Source organism: Pongo abelii, chromosome 1 (genome assembly GCF_028885655.2).
Source record: "Pongo abelii isolate AG06213 chromosome 1, NHGRI_mPonAbe1-v2.0_pri, whole genome shotgun sequence".
Taxonomy (NCBI): domain Eukaryota; kingdom Metazoa; phylum Chordata; class Mammalia; order Primates; family Hominidae; genus Pongo; species Pongo abelii.
In genome coordinates, this window is record NC_071985.2 from 176505890 (window position 1) to 176525193 (window position 19304).

Consider the following 19304-nt stretch of genomic DNA (forward strand, 5'->3'; position numbering starts at 1 on the left):
CGCGTAGCCGCCGCCGCCGCCGCCGCCGCCGCCGCCTACCCACAGTGCAGCGGGCCCTGCGGGCGAGGGGGCGGACCCCGAGCCGCGAGGGGCGCGGGGCGAGCGCGGGGTCCCGGGAGGGGGCGCTGGGCGCTTCGGGCCCAGGTGGGAAGCAACGGGCGAGCGGCGGGCGGGGCGGGGCGGGGCCGAGGGAGGCAGCGCGCGGCCCCCACTCCCGGGAGTGAGAGGCTCCTGCGGCGAAACCCGAAGCAGCTACAGGGGGGGCCGGGGACGCGGGGCGCTGGGCGGGAGTGCGGGAGGGGCAGCGCCAGATGCGCGGGGTCCGAGTGAGAGACGGAGGCGACAGGTGCTGCGAGGGGGGTAGGCGAGGGTGCCGAGGGAGGCAGGAGGCCCTTTCTGAGGAAAACCGAAGGGGGTGAAAATAGGGGATGAGACTGGGGCCCGATCATAGGGAGTGGAAAGACTTGGAAGTCAAACTGGAAGAAGAGACGGGCCTCGGGTGTGGGGAGCGAGGGGCTGTAAAAGGGAAGAGGCGGGAGGGGAGACTGCGGGAAGGGCCCTGGTCAAAGGGGCAGTGGCAGGAGAGCTTCTAGGAAGCTCCTCAAGTCTAGTCTGAGGCTTTTGGATACAGGTCGCGGCACAGGGAGAACGCACGCAGCTCTGTACTCTCTTGAATTGTCCTCCTCTGCTTATTCTGTAATTCCCAATTATTTTGTCCTACAGATGGAAGAGGCCCTCTCCGCCAGAGCTCTCAATTTTAACTAATTTGCCCACACTTTTCCAAAAAATCTCAGTCACGGTATTTGCTCGAGTGTATTTTAGCACATGCTTATATAAATATGTAGTTTTACCACGCGCTTATATAAACATATAGTACCGAAATGTGATACAGCTGTACAAGAGGGAAATGGGAAAGACGTGGAAAGGGAAACAATATTCTGCCCACAGAAAGTAAAATACGTAAGCGACAGAGGAATTGTGAAGGGCGAGGCCGATACAAGGTCACATATTAAAGGAAGAATAAATGTGATATAGAAGTGAAAAGAGTGGTAAGAGGAAATTAGAAGCAAGATGCCTAGGCAGCGTGTTCAAAGACTGACCTCCCCACTCCCCCAACAAAAAAAAAAAAAAGAAAAAAGACTGGCAAAGAATTAGGTAATAAAGTGATTATCCCTGCCTCTCTTCCTTCTTTCCCGCCCTTCCCTCCCTCCTTCCTTCCTTCCTTTAATGTTGTCTCATTCTTTAATGTTGTTCTGTCTTTCAGTGATTAAAGTTTATTTGCTTCTCACCACACACACAAAAAGATTCGTATGCAATGTTTGTTAATTAGCTTGACTTATAGCCATTCCACAATCAATATATTTCAAAACATATACATACTAAATATATACAATTTTTATTTGCCAATGAAATAAAAAATTTTAAAACAGTAAAAAAAATTCTGTTTGGGGATAAGTAATTAAGGATTAGTCAAACATTTATAGCACTGCATGCCAGTAAAGTTTCAAGGTCACATTCCTCAAACATGAAGTCTCTTGAACACTGTTTATATGTAAATTGAAATGTATTGATCAAAAAGAGTAGGACACAACAAAACTTTGTTGTCTGATAAGTACTAAATATAGAAATTTCAAACATTCATTCTCATCCAAACATCAAGACAATCTGATGAGAGATGATCACAGCTTATAAATTATAGATATCACAGCTGTTAAACAGAGGCTATTTTTGTTCATTCTTCAGATCATCTTTCTTGCTGACAAGTATCATTTAGGAATCACTCTACCTCTCTGGCAATTTTGAGAAAATAGCCAGTTATTTTTGTGCTGAACTTTCATCTGGTTAAGGGTCATTCTTTCAGTATTCAAGTGAGTAAGAAAAGACCTATTCTGCTTCTGAGGTATGAGATGTATATGTCTTCTGCTCTAATATCCCGTTAAAAATGTTGAAAAGTCTTCACTTGAAGTTAGATGACTGCTTTCTTGAAGCTACATAAAGACTAACTGTAAATTGAGATTTCAAAGCATTTCGTACTGTCTTAACTATTTGTTGATAAATACTGTAAGTTAAACTATTATATACTTCATAACTATGATTCTTACATAGCTACTGTGGACTACCTTGTAGTCTTGTTACTATGTGAAATATCTATGATACTTTGTTGATTAAGAAGTTCATTTAAACACAATTATCTCATTTAATTGTCATAAAAGAAAGATTATTATTCCCATTTTATAGACGATAAAACTTAGTTTTTCCCTTTCTGATTTGCCCAGGGCTAAAAGCAGAGTCAGAACTCATATCCAGTTCTGACTTGTCCTTCAGTCTGCCTACTATACCGCAGCTGCCTATGCAAAAAGAAAGTATGGTGCTCTAAGAAAGTTAAAAATTTTCACAGTTGTGGTTCCATTTTCATATTTTTATTATTTCTTGGGCAGTCCAATAATATATCCTATAAATTTGTAAATATTTAAACTACTTTTTGTTGTTTTTCTGACTTTTATGTAGAGGAAAGGTTGAATGGTAAGTGGGTAAGAAGGACAACTCTTGGTGGCAGCTCTCAGCCCTCTGTTGTCCTGGACACTTCAGATAAGGTTCCATATTTGCCTCTTCCTACTCAGCAATAGAAAACTCAACAGTTAATTAGACTAGATCTCCTTAAGAGTCATGCCTCTTGGAGGTCTCACCCCTAAAGATGTTCTGGTAAATGCAGTGTTCCCATTTTATTATCTTCCAATGAAGGTTTCACGCCGCTATTGTTTAGTACCAATCTGTAAGCCCGGTGCCCCAGGGAGGTGTTCAGTTCTTAGCGCTGGTCCAACTATTACTGCTTTACCCTCCTGCTTCTGAAACTTTGGGGTTGTTTTACCTTCAAATATTCTAAAATAAGTCCTGAATAGGACATTGCAAGACCACTAAACTAATATACTGTACTAGACACCATTGGTATTATCAGTAACCAATTTTTTTTTTTTAATTATTATACTTTAGGTTTTAGGGTACATGTGTGCAATGTGCAGGTTAGTTACATATGTATACATGTGCCATGTTGGTGCGCTGCACCCACTAACTCATCATCTAGCATTAGGTATATCTCCCAGTGCTATCCCTCCCCCCTTCCCCCACCCCACAACAGTCCCCAGAGTGTGATGTTCCCCTTCCTGTGTCCATGTGTTCTCATTGTTCAATTCCCACCTATGAGTGAGAATATGCGGTGTTTGGTTTTTTGTTCTTGCGATAGTTTACTGAGAATGATGATTCCTAATTTCATCCATGTCCCTACAAAGGACATGAACTCATCATTTTTTATGGCTGCATAGTATTCCATGGTGTATATGTGCCACATTTTCTTAATCCAGTCTATCATTGTTGGACATTTGGGTTGGTTCCAAGTCTTTGCTATTGTGGATAGTGCCGCAATAAACATACATGTGCCTGTGTCTTTATAGCAACATGATTTATAGTCCTTTGGGTATATACCCAGTAATGGGATGGCTGGGTCAAATGGTATTTCTAGTTCTAGATCCCTGAGGAATCGCCACACTGACTTCCACAAGGGTTGAACTAGTTTACAGTCCCACCAACAGTGTAAAAGTGTTCCTATTTCTCCACATCCTCTCCAGCACCTGTTGTTTCCTGACTTTTTAATGATTGCCATACTAACTGGTGTGAGATGGTATCTCATTGTGGTTTTGATTTGCATTTCTCTGATGGCCAGTGATGGTGAGCATTTTTTCATGTGTTTTTTGGCTGCTTAAATGTCTTCTTTTGAGAAGTGTCTGTTCATGTCCTTCACCCACTTTTTGATGGGGTTGTTTGTTTTTTTCTTTTAAATTTGTTGGAGTTCATTGTAGATTCTGGATATTAGCCCTTTGTCAGATGAGTAGGTTGTGAAAATTTTCTCCCATTTTGTAGGTTGCCTGTTCACTCTGATGGCCAATTCTTTCACGTCTTTGCTCACAGTCACCTTCTTGGTGAACCCTACCCTGGCCACCCTATTTAAGTTGCAGTTTCTTTTTTTTTTTGGTAATTTTTTTTAATTTTTTTTTTTTTTTTTTTTAGAGACAGGGTCTCACCATGTTACCCAGGCTGGTCTCAAACTCCTGGACTCAAGTGATTCTCCTGCCTCAGCCTCTCAAAGCACTGAGATTACGGGCGTGAGCCACCGCACCAAGCCTAAATTGCAGTTTTATCTCACTCATGCTCCCCGCCCTGCACTCTCCGTCCCCTGACCCTCCTCGACTTTTTTACATAGCACTAGCCGTCTAACATACTATTTAATTTATGTGCTTATTATATTTTTGTCTGTTTCTCCCAATTAGAATCTAAACTTCACAAAGGAAGAGAGGCCTTTTTTCTCTATTTTGTTCACTGATGTATCCTTAGCTCCCGGGACAATGCCTGACAAAATATAGATATCCAAGCAGATTCAGAGTGTGGCACCTGAAGTTTATTCAGTGTGGAGGAATCTCTTTAAGGGAAAAACAAATGCAAAATTGGGTATGAAAGTGAGTATTTGAAGTGAAAAACAACTATCTAAAAATTTATAAAAGCTGACAAATGCCACAAACACCCCCAAATCCAGAAAAATAACAATATTTTTATAAATTAATTATCTAACATACCTCTATAATACCTGTTTTCTACATTTTCTGGCTGTATACTCTTTGATTACCTCTTTATATTTTGTAAATTTTTAAATAGAATAGAAAGATAATTCTGACATTAAGCATGATTCATTAAGTTTTTCATTACATGTTTCTTTTTAGGTTTTCCATTGTACATCTTTAATATAGCTAATACAGAGTTTATCGATTCTATTATCATATACATTATACATACACATACATATAGATATATACATATATGTATTTATATTTACATATTATATATGCAAATGATATGTTCATACCCCACTTGCTGTTTCTGGGGCCTAGTGGCACCTGGTGTATCATTCCAAAAATATTTGCTAAATTGAATTTTAGAAAGGGTTAGTTACTAAGCTAGAGAATCAAGTGACAACAATACAGGGAAGAGTGCAGTTTTAGTTTATGTATACACATATTAAAGGCAAAGCATAATTTTACATCTCAGCACCACAGTCATTAGTGCGGTTAGAGAGGCATGAGTTAGCACCTTTGAAGTCTATAGATTCATGATATAGGGCTTCTATGGCTGTCTCCAATTTAAAATAAAAAAGTTGGACACTCGATGAATAATAAAGGGTGTTTATGGTATTTTATAGGAAGTACAAGCTCAATAGTTACATTTTTAAAATTTTGTGTGAAAAACTTCAAACATACACAAAAGTAGAGTAACATAAATAACCTTAGCATCTGTGATGATCAACATTGTCATCATTTACCAATCTATCTCTGCACTTTTTAAATTTATTTTCAGGAGTATGTTAAAGTAAATAAGGAGATTATTTCACTAGCAAATACTTCAGTATTTAGGTCTAACAGATAAGCACTTCTTTTTAACACAACCATACTACTACTATCATATCTAACAAAATTAGCACTAATTCCTTACTGTTATGAAATACCCACTCTGTGGTGAATATCCCTTGATTGTCTCAGGAATGTAGTTTTAAAATTGGTTTATGCTAATCAAGATGAAAAAATTCACACCATTTTGTCAATACATCTCTTTTAATATGTAGTGTTTTCTCTTCCCACTCTTTTTTTAAAATGTCATCCATTTGTTGAAATATCGAATTATTTTAACTGTTGAATATCCCGATCTTGTTGGATTTATCTCAATAATTATTCATGATCACAAGAGGTAGTAGAGAAAGCTCAGTATTTAGAATAAAAAATCATGGCCCGGTGCAATGGCTCACACCTGAAATCTCAACACTTTGGGAGGCCGAGGCAGGTGGATCTCTTGAGTCCAGGAGTTCGAAACCCGCCTGAGCAACATGGTGAAAATGTGTCTCTACAAAAAATAACTGGACTGGTGGGGTGCGCCTGTAGTCCCAGCTACTAGGGAGGCTGAGGTGGGAGGATCACCTGAGCCTGGGAGGCAGAGATTGCAGTAAGCCAAGATCACAGCACTGCATTTCAGCCTGGGCAACTGAGCAAGACCTTGTCTCAAATTTATATATATAATTAAATATGTGTGTATACATATATAGACATATATGTATGTATGTGTATATACACATACATATATAGACATATATGTATGTATGTATATATACACATACATATATAGACATATGTATGCATGTATATATACACATACATATATAGACATATATGTATGTATATACATACATATATAGACATATATGTATGTATATACATACATACATAGACATATATGTATGTGTATATATACACATACATATATAGACATATATGTATGTATATATACACATACATATATAGACATATGTATGTATATATACACATACATATATAGACATATATGTATGTATATATACACATACATATATGACATATATGTATGTATATATACACATACATATATGACATATATGTATGTATGTATATATGCACATACATATATAGACATATATGTATGTATATATACATACATACATATATAGACATGTATGTATATATACACATACATATATACATATATACATATATGTGTATATATACATACATATACTCTATATATTATCTATGTGTATATATTTGTATATGTGTATATATGTCCTGAGTTCATGTTCCATCTTAGCCTCTTAGCAATGTGTCCTTAAACAGATTATTTCATTTTTTATTGGTAAAACTAATAGTGTTCAACTAGACTATAAAGTACTAAAGTACTTGTCAGTTGTTTTGACATTCAACTCCCAAACTCCACTCCCTGTTTTAGAGTTAAACAATAGGGGGAAAAAGATAGAGTAATTACTGTAAAGTATTGTAGGTCACCATCCAAGGTATCTCAACAAACTGATCTTGCCACATTATTTTCCCTATACACAGTTTATCTCCTAATATTTATCATCATTGGTTTGTAAGGTTGAGAGAATACTATTATGGGCCTAGCCCCCTTCAAAGAGATAAGTAGATACACGTGACAATACTTGAAACCCTTTAAAGGAAATGTAATAAATAATTTTGGGATGTTATTTTTAGCAGGTACCCCGATAACAAATATTATACTTAATCCATTTTCATTTTGTGGCTGAGTACATTTCTAAATTGCTTCAACATGAGTCAACATTATAATTTTCAGTGCAGCTGAGAAAAAATAAAACATTTTGGATCAGACTTCCTTCATGAGCAGATGTATTAATTGGAATAACAAAGGTTGTTTGCTTTGCTGTATAAACATTATGGATCTGACAGCACTTTTAGAATCTTGCTTTCATGTGTGTGTTGACAGCTTGTCTGAAAAAAGCTCAAACGCACTTTTAGATCAGTTAAATCAATTATTTCCCTCTTGGCATGGATTCAGTGACTATCTGTACTGAATACTTTTGAACTGGTGAAGTTGGAGTAAGGAGATACCAGTGTCACCTTGAGTTGATTATCGTCTCTGTTATGGCTGTCCATTGGAATTAAAACCCCTTGACAAAACTATGTAATATACTATTATTTGAAGCCTTTTATAATACTCTTTTAACGACCTCAAGTGGGTGTTAATGCTTTGGCTGTTGGCACAATCCTGTTAACATTAACTACTAAGCTTTGACATGATTAATGCGAACTTAAGATAAATTAGGTAATTTCAAGTTCTAAATGCTCTATAAATAATAAATTAATTATCCTTCCAAGAATAAAGACCTTTAAAAAAATCAGATAATTCAATTTCTTTTTTTAATTTGTATATAGGCTTAGACTAGATGCCCTTTCAAGACTCTGGCGTTTCAATTCTGTAAAATTCTATTAATAGTTTTTAAAAGCATTAATTAATAAACTTTTCACCCTCTACTTTTAAAATATTGAAATGTTTTAAAATTGTTACACAACTAGCTATTCTACAGATAAAAGATTTCTAGATTCTCGGAGTATATCATTGCTTTGTTCTAAGTACATTTATTCATTGAACAAAGATATATTGAATACCTACTGAGTGGCACACTACTCTTCTAGGCACTGGGAATGTAGCAATGAACAAAACAAATAGTATAGCCTATCTTATTTACCACTTATAATGGTAGTTTTTGTTAAAGAAAATAATAATTCATGACACTTATTAAAGACAGTAAGGCAGACTTTATTTGGGACTATTGTGATAGGTATAGGACCTCCTGCAATGAGGTTTTACAGTAGGAGACAGAGATTGGGCTCAACTCCAAATACAACAAAGAAAAGTAGAGATTTATAGCCAAGGAGGAGGGACAAGATGTGTTGATGAATGGAAAATTACTAGGAGGGTGGGGTAATTCTTTGCTAAACGGACCTAACAGGATTCTTGCTGAAGGCAGGCCAGGGTGATCAGCTATTACCCAGGGAATGGTGTGGGGGTGAGAAATTTGGTTAGACATCAAGAGTGATCAGGTAGTGAGGGTGGGGAATTTTGGCTAAATTGGCTTGGCAGAATTGTTGCTAAAACTGGGCTCTTGAAGACATGCCCAAGGACAGGACCTAGTGGATCAGAGGAGTCTGACTAGAGTTAGGTCAAGAAAAGAGTGTTTTGTTGCATTCTACTGTAAGAACCAGAAAATAAGGAGTCAAATAAATATATAATGTAATGTAAGGTTAGTGTTAAGTACTGTGAAGGAAAAGCAGAATAAATGAATACAGAGATGAAAGTGGGGATGGGGGAGGGCAGGCATTTTATATAGATCATCAGAAAATCTTTCTGAGAATGTAGCATCTAAGAATTATGTGCAGGAAGAAGCCATTGAAATAGTTGGGATAAGAGCATTCCAGGCAGAAGGAATAGCAAGTGCAGCGGTCCTGAGACAGTGCTAAAGCCATATTGGTGGAATAACAAGAGGTTTATGTGTCCAGAGTGGTGTGTACAAGGAGGAGAATGAAAGGATTTGTGGTTAGAATGCCTATAGCTAGATTATCCTGGGTAAGCTGTATTAAAACCTTTAGATTTTTTTAAAAGTGTAGTCAAGTATATTCTGAGAATTTTTGAACAGGAGAGTGACATGATATGAATTATAAACTTAAAGATGGCTCTAGATGGTTGTGTGGAAGAGTCTAAGGGGTCAAAAGTGTAAACAAAAAACTAATTTAGAGACTATTGAAGTAGACCAGATGAATGCTGATAGTAGCTTACACTAGGATGGTAGCAGTGAAAATGGTGAGAGGCATTCAGATTTGGCATAAAGATTTTGAAGTTAACACCAAGAAATTTTGCTTATGGTTAGACGAAAAGTGTGCAAAGAATCAAAAAAGAGAAATCAAAGACTTGGATTTTTGGCCCATACAATGAGATGAATAAGAATGCCATAGACTGAAATGCCAAAGACTTTATGAGAAATAAGCCGGGGGAAAAGAAGGGAGGTTGCAGGACAAAATTCTGATCTGACCATGCTAAGTTTGAGATGCTTAATAGCAATCCCAAAGGACACGCCAAGTAGGTAGTTTGTGACCGGAGTGAAGAGGCCCAGACTCAAAAATGTAAGTTTCAAAATCATCAGCATTCAAGGAAGAGGCCCAAATTCAAAATGTAAGTTTCAAAATCATTAGCATATATCCCACAGGACTGGAGATCCCTTAGGAAGTGAATGCAGACAGCAAAAGGAAGAGACTCCAGGGCTGAACCATCCCATACTTAGAGACCTATAAAAGGAAGAGGATTGGCCGGGCACGGTGGCTCATTCCTGTAATCCCAGCACTTTAGGAGGCCGAGGCAGGCAGATCATGAGGTCAGGAGATCGAGAACATCCTGGCTAACACGGTGAAACCCCGTCTCTACTAAAAATACAAAAAATCAGCCGGGCGTGGTGACGGGCGCCAGTAGTCCCAGCTACTCGGGAGGTTGAGGCGGGAGAATGGCGTTAACCTGGGAGCCAGAGCTTGCAGTGAGCCGGGATGGAGCCACTGCACTCCAGCCTGGGCGACAGAGCAAGACTCTGGCTCAAAAAAAAAAAAAAAAAAAAAAAAAAAAAGGATCCTGAAAAGAAATATCCGCTAAGCCAAAAGGAAACTTAAGAGAATATTTTCAGCTATGGAAAAACATTATTATCAGCTGTATCCAGTGCTACTCAAAGGCCAAGGAAGATGTGGATGAAGAGTTAACTATTGGATATGATGACTGTGACAAGTGACTTTGTAGTGGAGTGATGGAGATGAAAGTCAGAGTGAAGTGAGTTTATGAAAAAATTGAAGTGAAGAAATAGAGAAAGTGGTTCTATACAATTCTTTTAAGTTTTGCTATGAAGGAAATAGCAGCAAATGGAGGATATGGAAACAAGGGTAGATTTTTTAAGATGGGGAAAAATATAGCATGTTTGTATGCTACTTGTATGATCCATAGAAAAGGACGAACTGATGTGTGAGAGAGAATGAATAACTGAAGAACATTTAGCAGTGAATCCAAATGACAGTCTTTCAGGACCTTTCACATCAGTTTTCCAGGAACTTGTACTCTAATGGAAAACATACACACTTCAGAAATAAATTTCAGCTGGGCACGGTAGTTCACGCATATAATCCCAGAGACTTGGGAGGTTGAGGCAGAAGGACCACTTGAGGCCTGGAGTTTGAGACCAGGCTGGGCAACAAAGTGAGGCTAGGACTATAGTCCCAGCAACTTGGGAGGCTGAGGTGGAGAGATCCCTTGAGCCCAGGAGTTCCAGGCAGCAGTGAGCTATGATTGTGCCACAGAACTCCAGCCTGAGTGACAGAGTGAGACCCTGTTTCAAAAAAAAAAAAAAAAATCTAATAAATTTCAAAATGTTGCAAGAAGTGATATGACAAAGTTACATATAGGATTGACTAAAGAGTACTGAGCAGTAAGTTAAACACTCTTTTATTTGACAAGGGGAAAAATGATGAGGACCTGAACCACTGGTAGTCCCAGTAAAGAGGGAAGGGAAAGGATGGATTTAAGGATTGTTTAGGAGAAAGAATAAATAGGATTTAGCAATTGCTTCATTATTAATTAGAAGAACAATGAAGCAATTTGGGATGACTTACAGATTTCTGGAGTGGTACAGAAATCTTGTGGATGGATTGATCATCCAAAAACAGTTCGTAGCCTATCACCTCCTTCCTTAAAAGTGTTCAATAATTTTACATAACCTAAAGATTAATGTTTAAAACTCTTTAGCTTAGCGTTCACAGCCCCCAAAAAGTCTGCCTTTTTGGTATGCTCTTTACCTTCTGTATTAGTCTGCTCTCACACTGCTAATAAAGACATACCTGAGATGGGGTAATTTATAAAGGAAAGAGGTTTAATGGACTCACAGTTCCATGTGACTGGAGAGGCCTCACAATCATGGTGGAAGGCAAAGGAGGAGCAAAGTCATGTTTTGCATGGCGGCAGTTAAGAGAAAGCATTTGCAGGAGAACTCCGCTTTATAAAACCATCGGATTTCATCAGACTTATTCACTATCACAAGAACAGCATGAGAAAGAGCCGTTTTCATGATTCAATTACCTCCCACCAGGTCCTTCCCATGACACATAGGAATTATGGCAGCTACAATTTGAGCTCCCCTGTGGGGACACAGCCAAACCATATCACCTTCCTAATGTACTTCCTTGAAACTCAAGGAAGTAGTGTGATCCAGTTTGAAAATTACTGGTCTACAGAGAAAAATCAAAGTCCTTAAGTCTGGATTCAAGGCTCTCTATGATCTGGTCCCTACCAACCTGATTTCTTGTCTCATCTTTGTTATCCAAAGCTCTAGTCATATCAAGTTTCTGTCAGTCCTGTGTATACACCAAGTTGGAGCAGGCCACTGCACCTTTACTCCCACTCTTATTGTCTGGAACTTCCTTCATCCTTGATACTCTCCATCACAATCTGCCTAACAAATACCTCCACATCTTTAAAAACTCACCTCCTCTATGAAGCATTTCCACAACCTCCCACACACATTTGACCTCCCTATCTTTAATAATGCTGTGCACCTTGGGTATTTAATTAAATCCATCATTGTACTTATCTGTTTACATGTCTTGTCCACCATTTGACTATCAATCCCTTGAGAGCAAGCACTGTGAACATAGTAGGTACTTAATGCATATTAGTTAAATTAATGAGTAATAACTGAATGAAATCTCAGTTCAGAAATAACTTTGTTTTCTTTACTTTGAAACAGAGTCTTGCTCTGCCGCCCAGGCTGCAGTGCAGTGGTGCGATCTGGGCTCAGTGCAACCTTCGCCTCCTAGGCTCAGGTGATTCTCCCATCTCAGCCTCCACAGTAGCTGGGACCACAGGCAAGCACCACCACACTCGGCTAATTTTTTGTATTTTTAGTAGAAACAGGGTTTCACCATGTTGGCCATGGTTGTCTCGAACTCCTGACCTCTAGTGATCCACCCACCTCAGCCTCCCAAAGTGCTGGGATTACAGATGTGAGCCACTGTGCTCAGCCTCAGAAATAACTTTATCTTATTTTATCTATCCCTTCCCAGGTAGCACTGAAGGCTTTTTCCTATGTATTGTTCTGAGGCCCTATATCACCTCTGTTCTAGCACTATATTGTGGTATGACATTGTATTTGTTCCATGACATTATTTTTCTTCCTTTTTTTTTTTGGTGTATGTGTCCCCTACCTAAAATATTCAAGGGCATGGATTTTATCCTGTTTATCTTTATATTCCCACCACTTGGGTACCCAATAAGTGTTTTAAGAAAGTATTATTTAATAATTAAAGAGCCACCTTACCCTTTAAAGTCATACATCATGTAATTATGCCCAGCTTTTTCCACTTTTGTGAAGAATTTTCTAATCATTCCTGGCTTGAGTTAATCTTTCTCTCTGGAATTCTATTACCTGTAGTTTTCTCTCTTTTGAGTAATTATCGATCTCTGGAACAGTTCTTGATTTAGAGTGACTATAAAAGCCCAAGGACAAAAAAACTTTTATTCTTTGCTATATTGCTATACAGTTGTGACTCTCAACTCTCCTTTTTTGTGTACTACTATACTTGAGTAGCACACAGCCATACCAATTTCCGGGGTGCTCAGATTCATTCTGCCCTTTCCCACTGGAAGAGGTAAAAAAGCAACACCCTTGAATCTGATATGATTTATTTTATTAAAATAAACAATAAGCTACTGCATTTGCTCCATTACTTGTTTCTATTTATAACAACCTCTTGCCCCACTGAGAATGACCACATTATAGTCATTCTTTAAGTAGTGATGAATGAATTTAAAAAAGGAAGGAATGCTATTTCTATTGTCATGTCCACAGGGAAGTCAGACCATGCCTTTTATGCAAAACTGGTTTGCTCATTTAATATATTACTATTTATGGCTGGGCATAATTTATTTGTGTGGGCTAGAGGAACACAATATTGTCCTTCATAAATTAAATCCCAAATAAAATAATAACTTTACTTTGAAAAATTATGCTTTTTTTCCCAGACCATGCTAGCCTTGGAGACAAATAGAAATGTTACAGGAACTGAGTTTTTCCTGATGTTTTACAAAATTCTGCTCTCTTTTCTCTATGGAACCCAAGTGACCCATACTCACTTCCATTTTCCAGTGTTCCTCGGCTCTGCTTGTCCATCCAGTGCTCATTGCCAAGTCCTAAAATTTAGGAGAAGGGATTTTGTTTTCTCTTCACAGTGCCTACAACCCTTTACCAATTGAAAAGATGACTTGGGGCCAGGCGTGGTGGCTCATACCTGTAATCCCAGCACTTTGAGGGGCCGAGGCAGGTGGATGGCTTAAGGTCAGGAATTTGAGACCAGCCTGGGCAACATGGTGAAACCCCTTCTCTATGAAAAATAACTAAACATTTTAAATAAGTTTAAAAGAAAAGATTATTTTATTCCTTTTTACAGCCCTTTACAATGCAGGATCTGCAACAAATTTCTCAGGAAACGGGCTGAGCAACACGTGAGGGATGTCACCCACGAACAGTGATGAGCAGTTATTGTTGCAAACCATGATTGAGTCGCCCGAGTCTAGTGTACCTTTCTTCTTTCTTTTGCCACTTGGGTAATTCTCACCTTCTCAGGAAATATCTTCCACTTTCCCCCAAATTGGTGGCAGCTTTTTTTCCCCCCAGTTTGGTTTTCCTCTTTGTATCATCATCCTAGTGCCCCAGAAAGCTTCTCCTAAAGGGGGCAGGGAGAGAACAACACATGTTTCAAGGAGGTCCCCATGCAAATTTGACACTTTGGTACCCTTGCCAGTGTTCCAAAGTGACCATGCAGATGGCATTGCCACCATAATCCTGTTCTTTTTTTGAGACAGAGTCTTTTTCTGTTGCCCAGGCTGGAGTGTAGTGGCATGATCTCAGCTCACTGCAACCTCCACCTCCTGAGTTCAAGCGATTCTTGTGCCTCAGCCTCCATTACAGGTGTGTGCCTCCATGTCCAGCTAATTTTTTGTATTTTTAGCAGAGATGAGGTTTCACCACCTAGGCCTGACTAGTCTCAAACTCCTGGGCTCAAGTGATCTGCCCAGTTCAGCTTCCCAAAGTGCTGGGATAACAGGCACAAGCCACTGCACCCAGCCCATAATCCTGTTCTTATGTTCTTTCATTATTTATTCACTTGATTACTAACATAGATTACTTAATAAATTGTGTAGAATTTCAGGCACACTTAGGGAAGTAATAAACATTATAATGTATAATGAGACGCTTATCATGCCATCTCTCATGAGTTTTTCCAGGAAAAATAAAATAGAGGTCAAAGCTATCTTCAACTGTATTCTCATAAGTGGGGCTTTAAAATGCTCCCATGAAGAATAAAAAGAAATCATCCTATCTTCCTCTATTTTTAAAATGTATATTTAAAGGCTTTTCTAATATTTCTCAAATGTTTCAGGAACAATGAAAAAATAAATTGAGAAATATTCTCTTTTTTTGTACTGATTGTAAGTCACTTTTATAAAACATCTACTTTTAATATGCTTTATTCAGTTAATTATAATTTGGTTTGCTATAAAGTTTACTCATTGGGGAAATATTTTTTAGTAAACTAAATGCTAGTTTTTCAGAATGTAATTCAAGCCTCAAGAATTTTTTGGCCGGGCGCAATGGCTCACCCCTGTAATCCCAGCACTTTGGGAGGCCGAGGTGGGTGGATCACGAGGTCAGGAGATGGAGACCATCCTGGCTAACATGGTAAAACCTCGTCTCTACTAAAAATACGAAAAAAAAAAAATTAGCCAGGTGTGATGGTGGGTGCCTGTAGTCCCAGCTACTCGGGAGGCTGAGACAGGAGAATGTGTGAACCCAGGAGGCGGAGCTTGCAGTGAGCCGAGATCATGCCACTGCACTCCAGCCTGGGCAACTCAGCAAGACTTTGTCTCAAAAAAAAAAAAAAAAAAAAGAATTTTTTATTGTCTAACATGCTAGATACAAAAGAATTATCCTATGAACAACACCCTCAAGGCTTTTACCTTCTCAAGGAGAAGACTTGTACCCATGAAATAATTTAAAAACAAGTTACTTACTTTTTAATTCATGAATTTAAATGGCACCTCATTATATTCCTTTCACCAAGTTCTCTTTGGTTATATAAGAAAGAAGTTAACTGGATTTTTGCTACCTATTTTCATTGACTATTACAAAACACTTGGAGTCACAGACTTATAAAATAAGAGTGTGATTATACACCCTTTATGCCCTTTTCTTTACTACCCCATTCTAAAATCTAATGGTATCTTTATGATGCCCACAGGGCAAAAGTTAAGTCATGTGGTAATTTCTTAATGAAAACAACCTGGAAGACAAGGAGGAATTTTTTTCTTTAAGATAGAATTAATCAAAACTGTCTTTAACAAATGTCATGTTTCTAAGTCCCAACATTGGACTATGTTCCTTGAATCCAAACTCAGCTTCCATTCTGAATTATTGCTGGAAAGGCTCTCAGCATTGCTTATATAGACACCTGTTGTTAACTCTTATCAGTTGCCTCTTACTTTGCCTCTTAGTTTACTGATTAAGTCTAATCTGCCTTCTTGATACTTAGCCCTGTTTTCCATTCCTACTTTATTCAACATCTGAAAAGCTCAACAACTTCTTGATCATCTCCATCAGTCCAAAACTCATTCTATGAAATTTGGACTCACCCTAGGAAACTCTAGGCTTTCACCTGAAGTTGGCATAATATCAGATAAACCAGGAACATACCACTCTGGCAAGTTTCTTGGTCACAACAAGTAATATCCTTAACCTGGTCATCACCTAGCATTTATCGACATTGAAAAGAGAGATTGCTCTTTCCTCTTTCTTGAAAGAGGGTGCCATAAACACTTATTCTTGAACTCTCTTTAAAGACAAATCTATTGAGAGGTATCAGATGAAGATATATGTAGATTAGTTGTAGCGGGAATGAATAACTTTATGAATTGGGGAAATGAATTCCTAGTTTGGTTAAAAGCATATTCTATACCTTATTTCCTGTTCAATAAATGGAGCATTTTCGTGGAAAAAAGCCAACGGTTTTATGAATAGTCCCTTACTTTTTCCCATCTGTTAGGAACATTTTTCAAATATAAATTAAAAATAAATCCCTACAAGAATTTGCACGTTCTTACTCCTTTGCTGTTGGGAGCTCTATATTATTTGTGTCACGAGTCTTAGCCTAGATTGTATCTGAAGGAATCCTTCCACTAAATGCAATAATCAGATAAAAAGAACTTGATCTTACTATATTCCAAGTGCTTTTCTGCACTAAACAAAAATTTTGAGAATTCAGATGTTAACTATTTTTAATCATTTTACTATTTCTTCCATAATACGTCTAAGATCCTAAATTTAAATTTTCTGAATATTCATTACAAATCTGGTATTTCATGAAACAAGATAGCTTTTTTGTCAATTTTTGGATAATTCATCTAGTCTCTATACTGTTATTCCATTTTGACCTATAAGGAAAAAAAACCAACATCACTTAAACACTTGACTAAGAAATCACATCCACTTGAGTCCTCAAAAGTTTTGTCATGAATAATTAAGTTTCAAGATCTCTTTTCCTTTTGTATAGCCACATTAAAATAATATTTTCTACTTTTTTTTTTTTTTGGAAACAGAGTCTTACTTTGTGGCCCAGGCTGGAGGGCAGTGGCGCGATCTCGGCTCACTGCAAGCTCCGCCTCCCAGATTCACGCCATTCTCCTGCTTCAGCCTCCTGAGTAGCTGGGACTACAGGCGCCCGCCACCATGCCCAGCTAATTTTTTTTTGTATTTTTAGTAGAGACGGAGTTTCACCGTGTAAGCCAGGATGTTCTCGATCTCCTGACCTCATGATCCACTCGCCTCGGCCTCCCAAAGTGCTGGGATTACAGGCGTGAACCACGGTGCCTGGCCAATATTTTCTACTTTTGACACAAGCTTAGCCTATCTATAACTACAGAATTGTAAAATCTTGGTTTGGAGGAGCAAGGGGAATTGTAGAGATGATATGTCTATACTATTTCTGGATGACTTGAAAGATGCGATTTTGTATGAACTTCATCTTAAAGTACTTCATGACTTCAGCGTGAAATTTAAATTATAAAAAATACGCAGCTGAGCCAAGTGAGTTTAGCAATAATTTTATAGAAATTGAAATGTTTATTATATGTGTTGAATGGCAATAGAAAACAGTTTGCATTCTACTATTTCCATTTTTTAAAAATTATCAGCCTTTTCATTCGTTTCTATTGTTGTCTGCTATTTACTGTGAAGGCACTGCATTATACAACCTATTTGAAATGTTTTTAACAGTGTTAGTATAGTAACAGTCCTCCTGACAGTCTCATAACTACAGGATGTCAATCTCTGAAGGTGAGCAAATCACAAAAGGTGAGCAAATCACAAAAGAAATAAATGTAGAAAGAACCAATTCAAGAACTGATTTTCATCAGTAGTATAGTAAATGAATAGTGAGTACCCCAGTGATATTTCCTAAACATATAAAAATTGTTTGCACAGATCTCTCTCTTATACACACACACACATACGCACACAAACACACACACACAGCTTAGCAGGAAAATACTTCAGTATATAACAGAGAATGTTCAACATTGTTTCTTTAAAATCAAATAATCTCACTGAGGGAAGGAAAAGTGAAAAGTCTCAGGTAGAAAAAGAAAATGGGGAGGAAAAAACCAATACAGTATGTTAGTTCTCCCATGTTATATAATATAAATAATTTCAGCACTGAAAAAGGAATAGTAAGAACAATATATTCTGGATTATGTATGCATGCATTCATTTAGTCATTCAACAAACATCCATTAAGTGCCCACTCTGTGCTAAGGATTTTACTCAGCCTTGGGTATATGAAGATTAAAAAAAAAAGCTTTATTTTTATCTTCAGAAATGAAAAATCAGAAAGCACAATGACAAGTAAAATGATAGAGGTAAGCACAAGGTATGAAGGAAGCCTGGAAGAGGCATAAATAAATACTCTTTTGTTTTATGCTATCTTATGTTTAATTAATGTATTAGATTTCTTTCTCTAAATTTCCACTCTGGCTCCCAAGCAATCATGTTCTTTGCAAGAAGTTGTTCAAAGAAATATTTAAAATTTCCTTAAATTTACAATGCCATTTTAGTATTTAACTCTTTTTTGCAACTCAGGCACATGATTTAGCTTTTTAATCTATAGTCATAGTAGATTGTGTTATTTTTCAGCTACTATTTACTCTCCTATATCCTCGCCCACCCCATGGGAAGAATATATGTCACTTCATCAACAAAAGGCTTGGCCATGTGACTTTCTTTAGCCAATGGAATGTCAGTAGATGTAATTTACCACATCCTTGCAGAGGTTTTAAATGTGCCTGCATGAATTGGCTTGGTCTCTTGAGCTTCTGATCTCTACCAAAAGAAGCGCTTTCCTCAGACAGCCCAGGACTGCAAAACCACATACAGCCCAGCAAAGCTGTAGCCAACGCAAAGGCCTGTAAGCATGAAATAAATCTTTATTATTATAAGCCACTGACGTCTTGGGGTTGTTTGTTACTATAGCAAACATTGACTAATACAAGTGTTGACTTTATAAGCACACTGTAAGAAAAGACATAAGTAACATAAACAAAAGGCAGGATATTTGAATTTACTTTCAAAACAAAAAGATGCTAATGTTATACACAGTTTGTGGAATATGCTACAATTGTGTCATCCTTAACACAGCTACTTTTTCACCTTTTAGTACCAGAGCGTATGCATAAGATGCGAATATTTAGGAGCCAGACAGTAACCTATACATATGTCTATGTGTCTATATATT

The 19304-nt window shown here is 37.8% G+C and overlaps 1 long non-coding RNA gene across 1 annotated transcript; it reads left to right on the plus strand.

Moving 5' to 3' along the window:
* Positions 1-43: 43 nt before the first annotated feature.
* LOC112133092 (uncharacterized) lies at positions 44-18970 on the plus strand. Its single transcript, XR_002914759.2, has 3 exons — positions 44-144; positions 1744-1868; positions 18707-18970. It is a non-coding gene; the product is annotated as an uncharacterized LOC112133092 (long non-coding RNA).
* Positions 18971-19304: the final 334 nt, after the last annotated feature.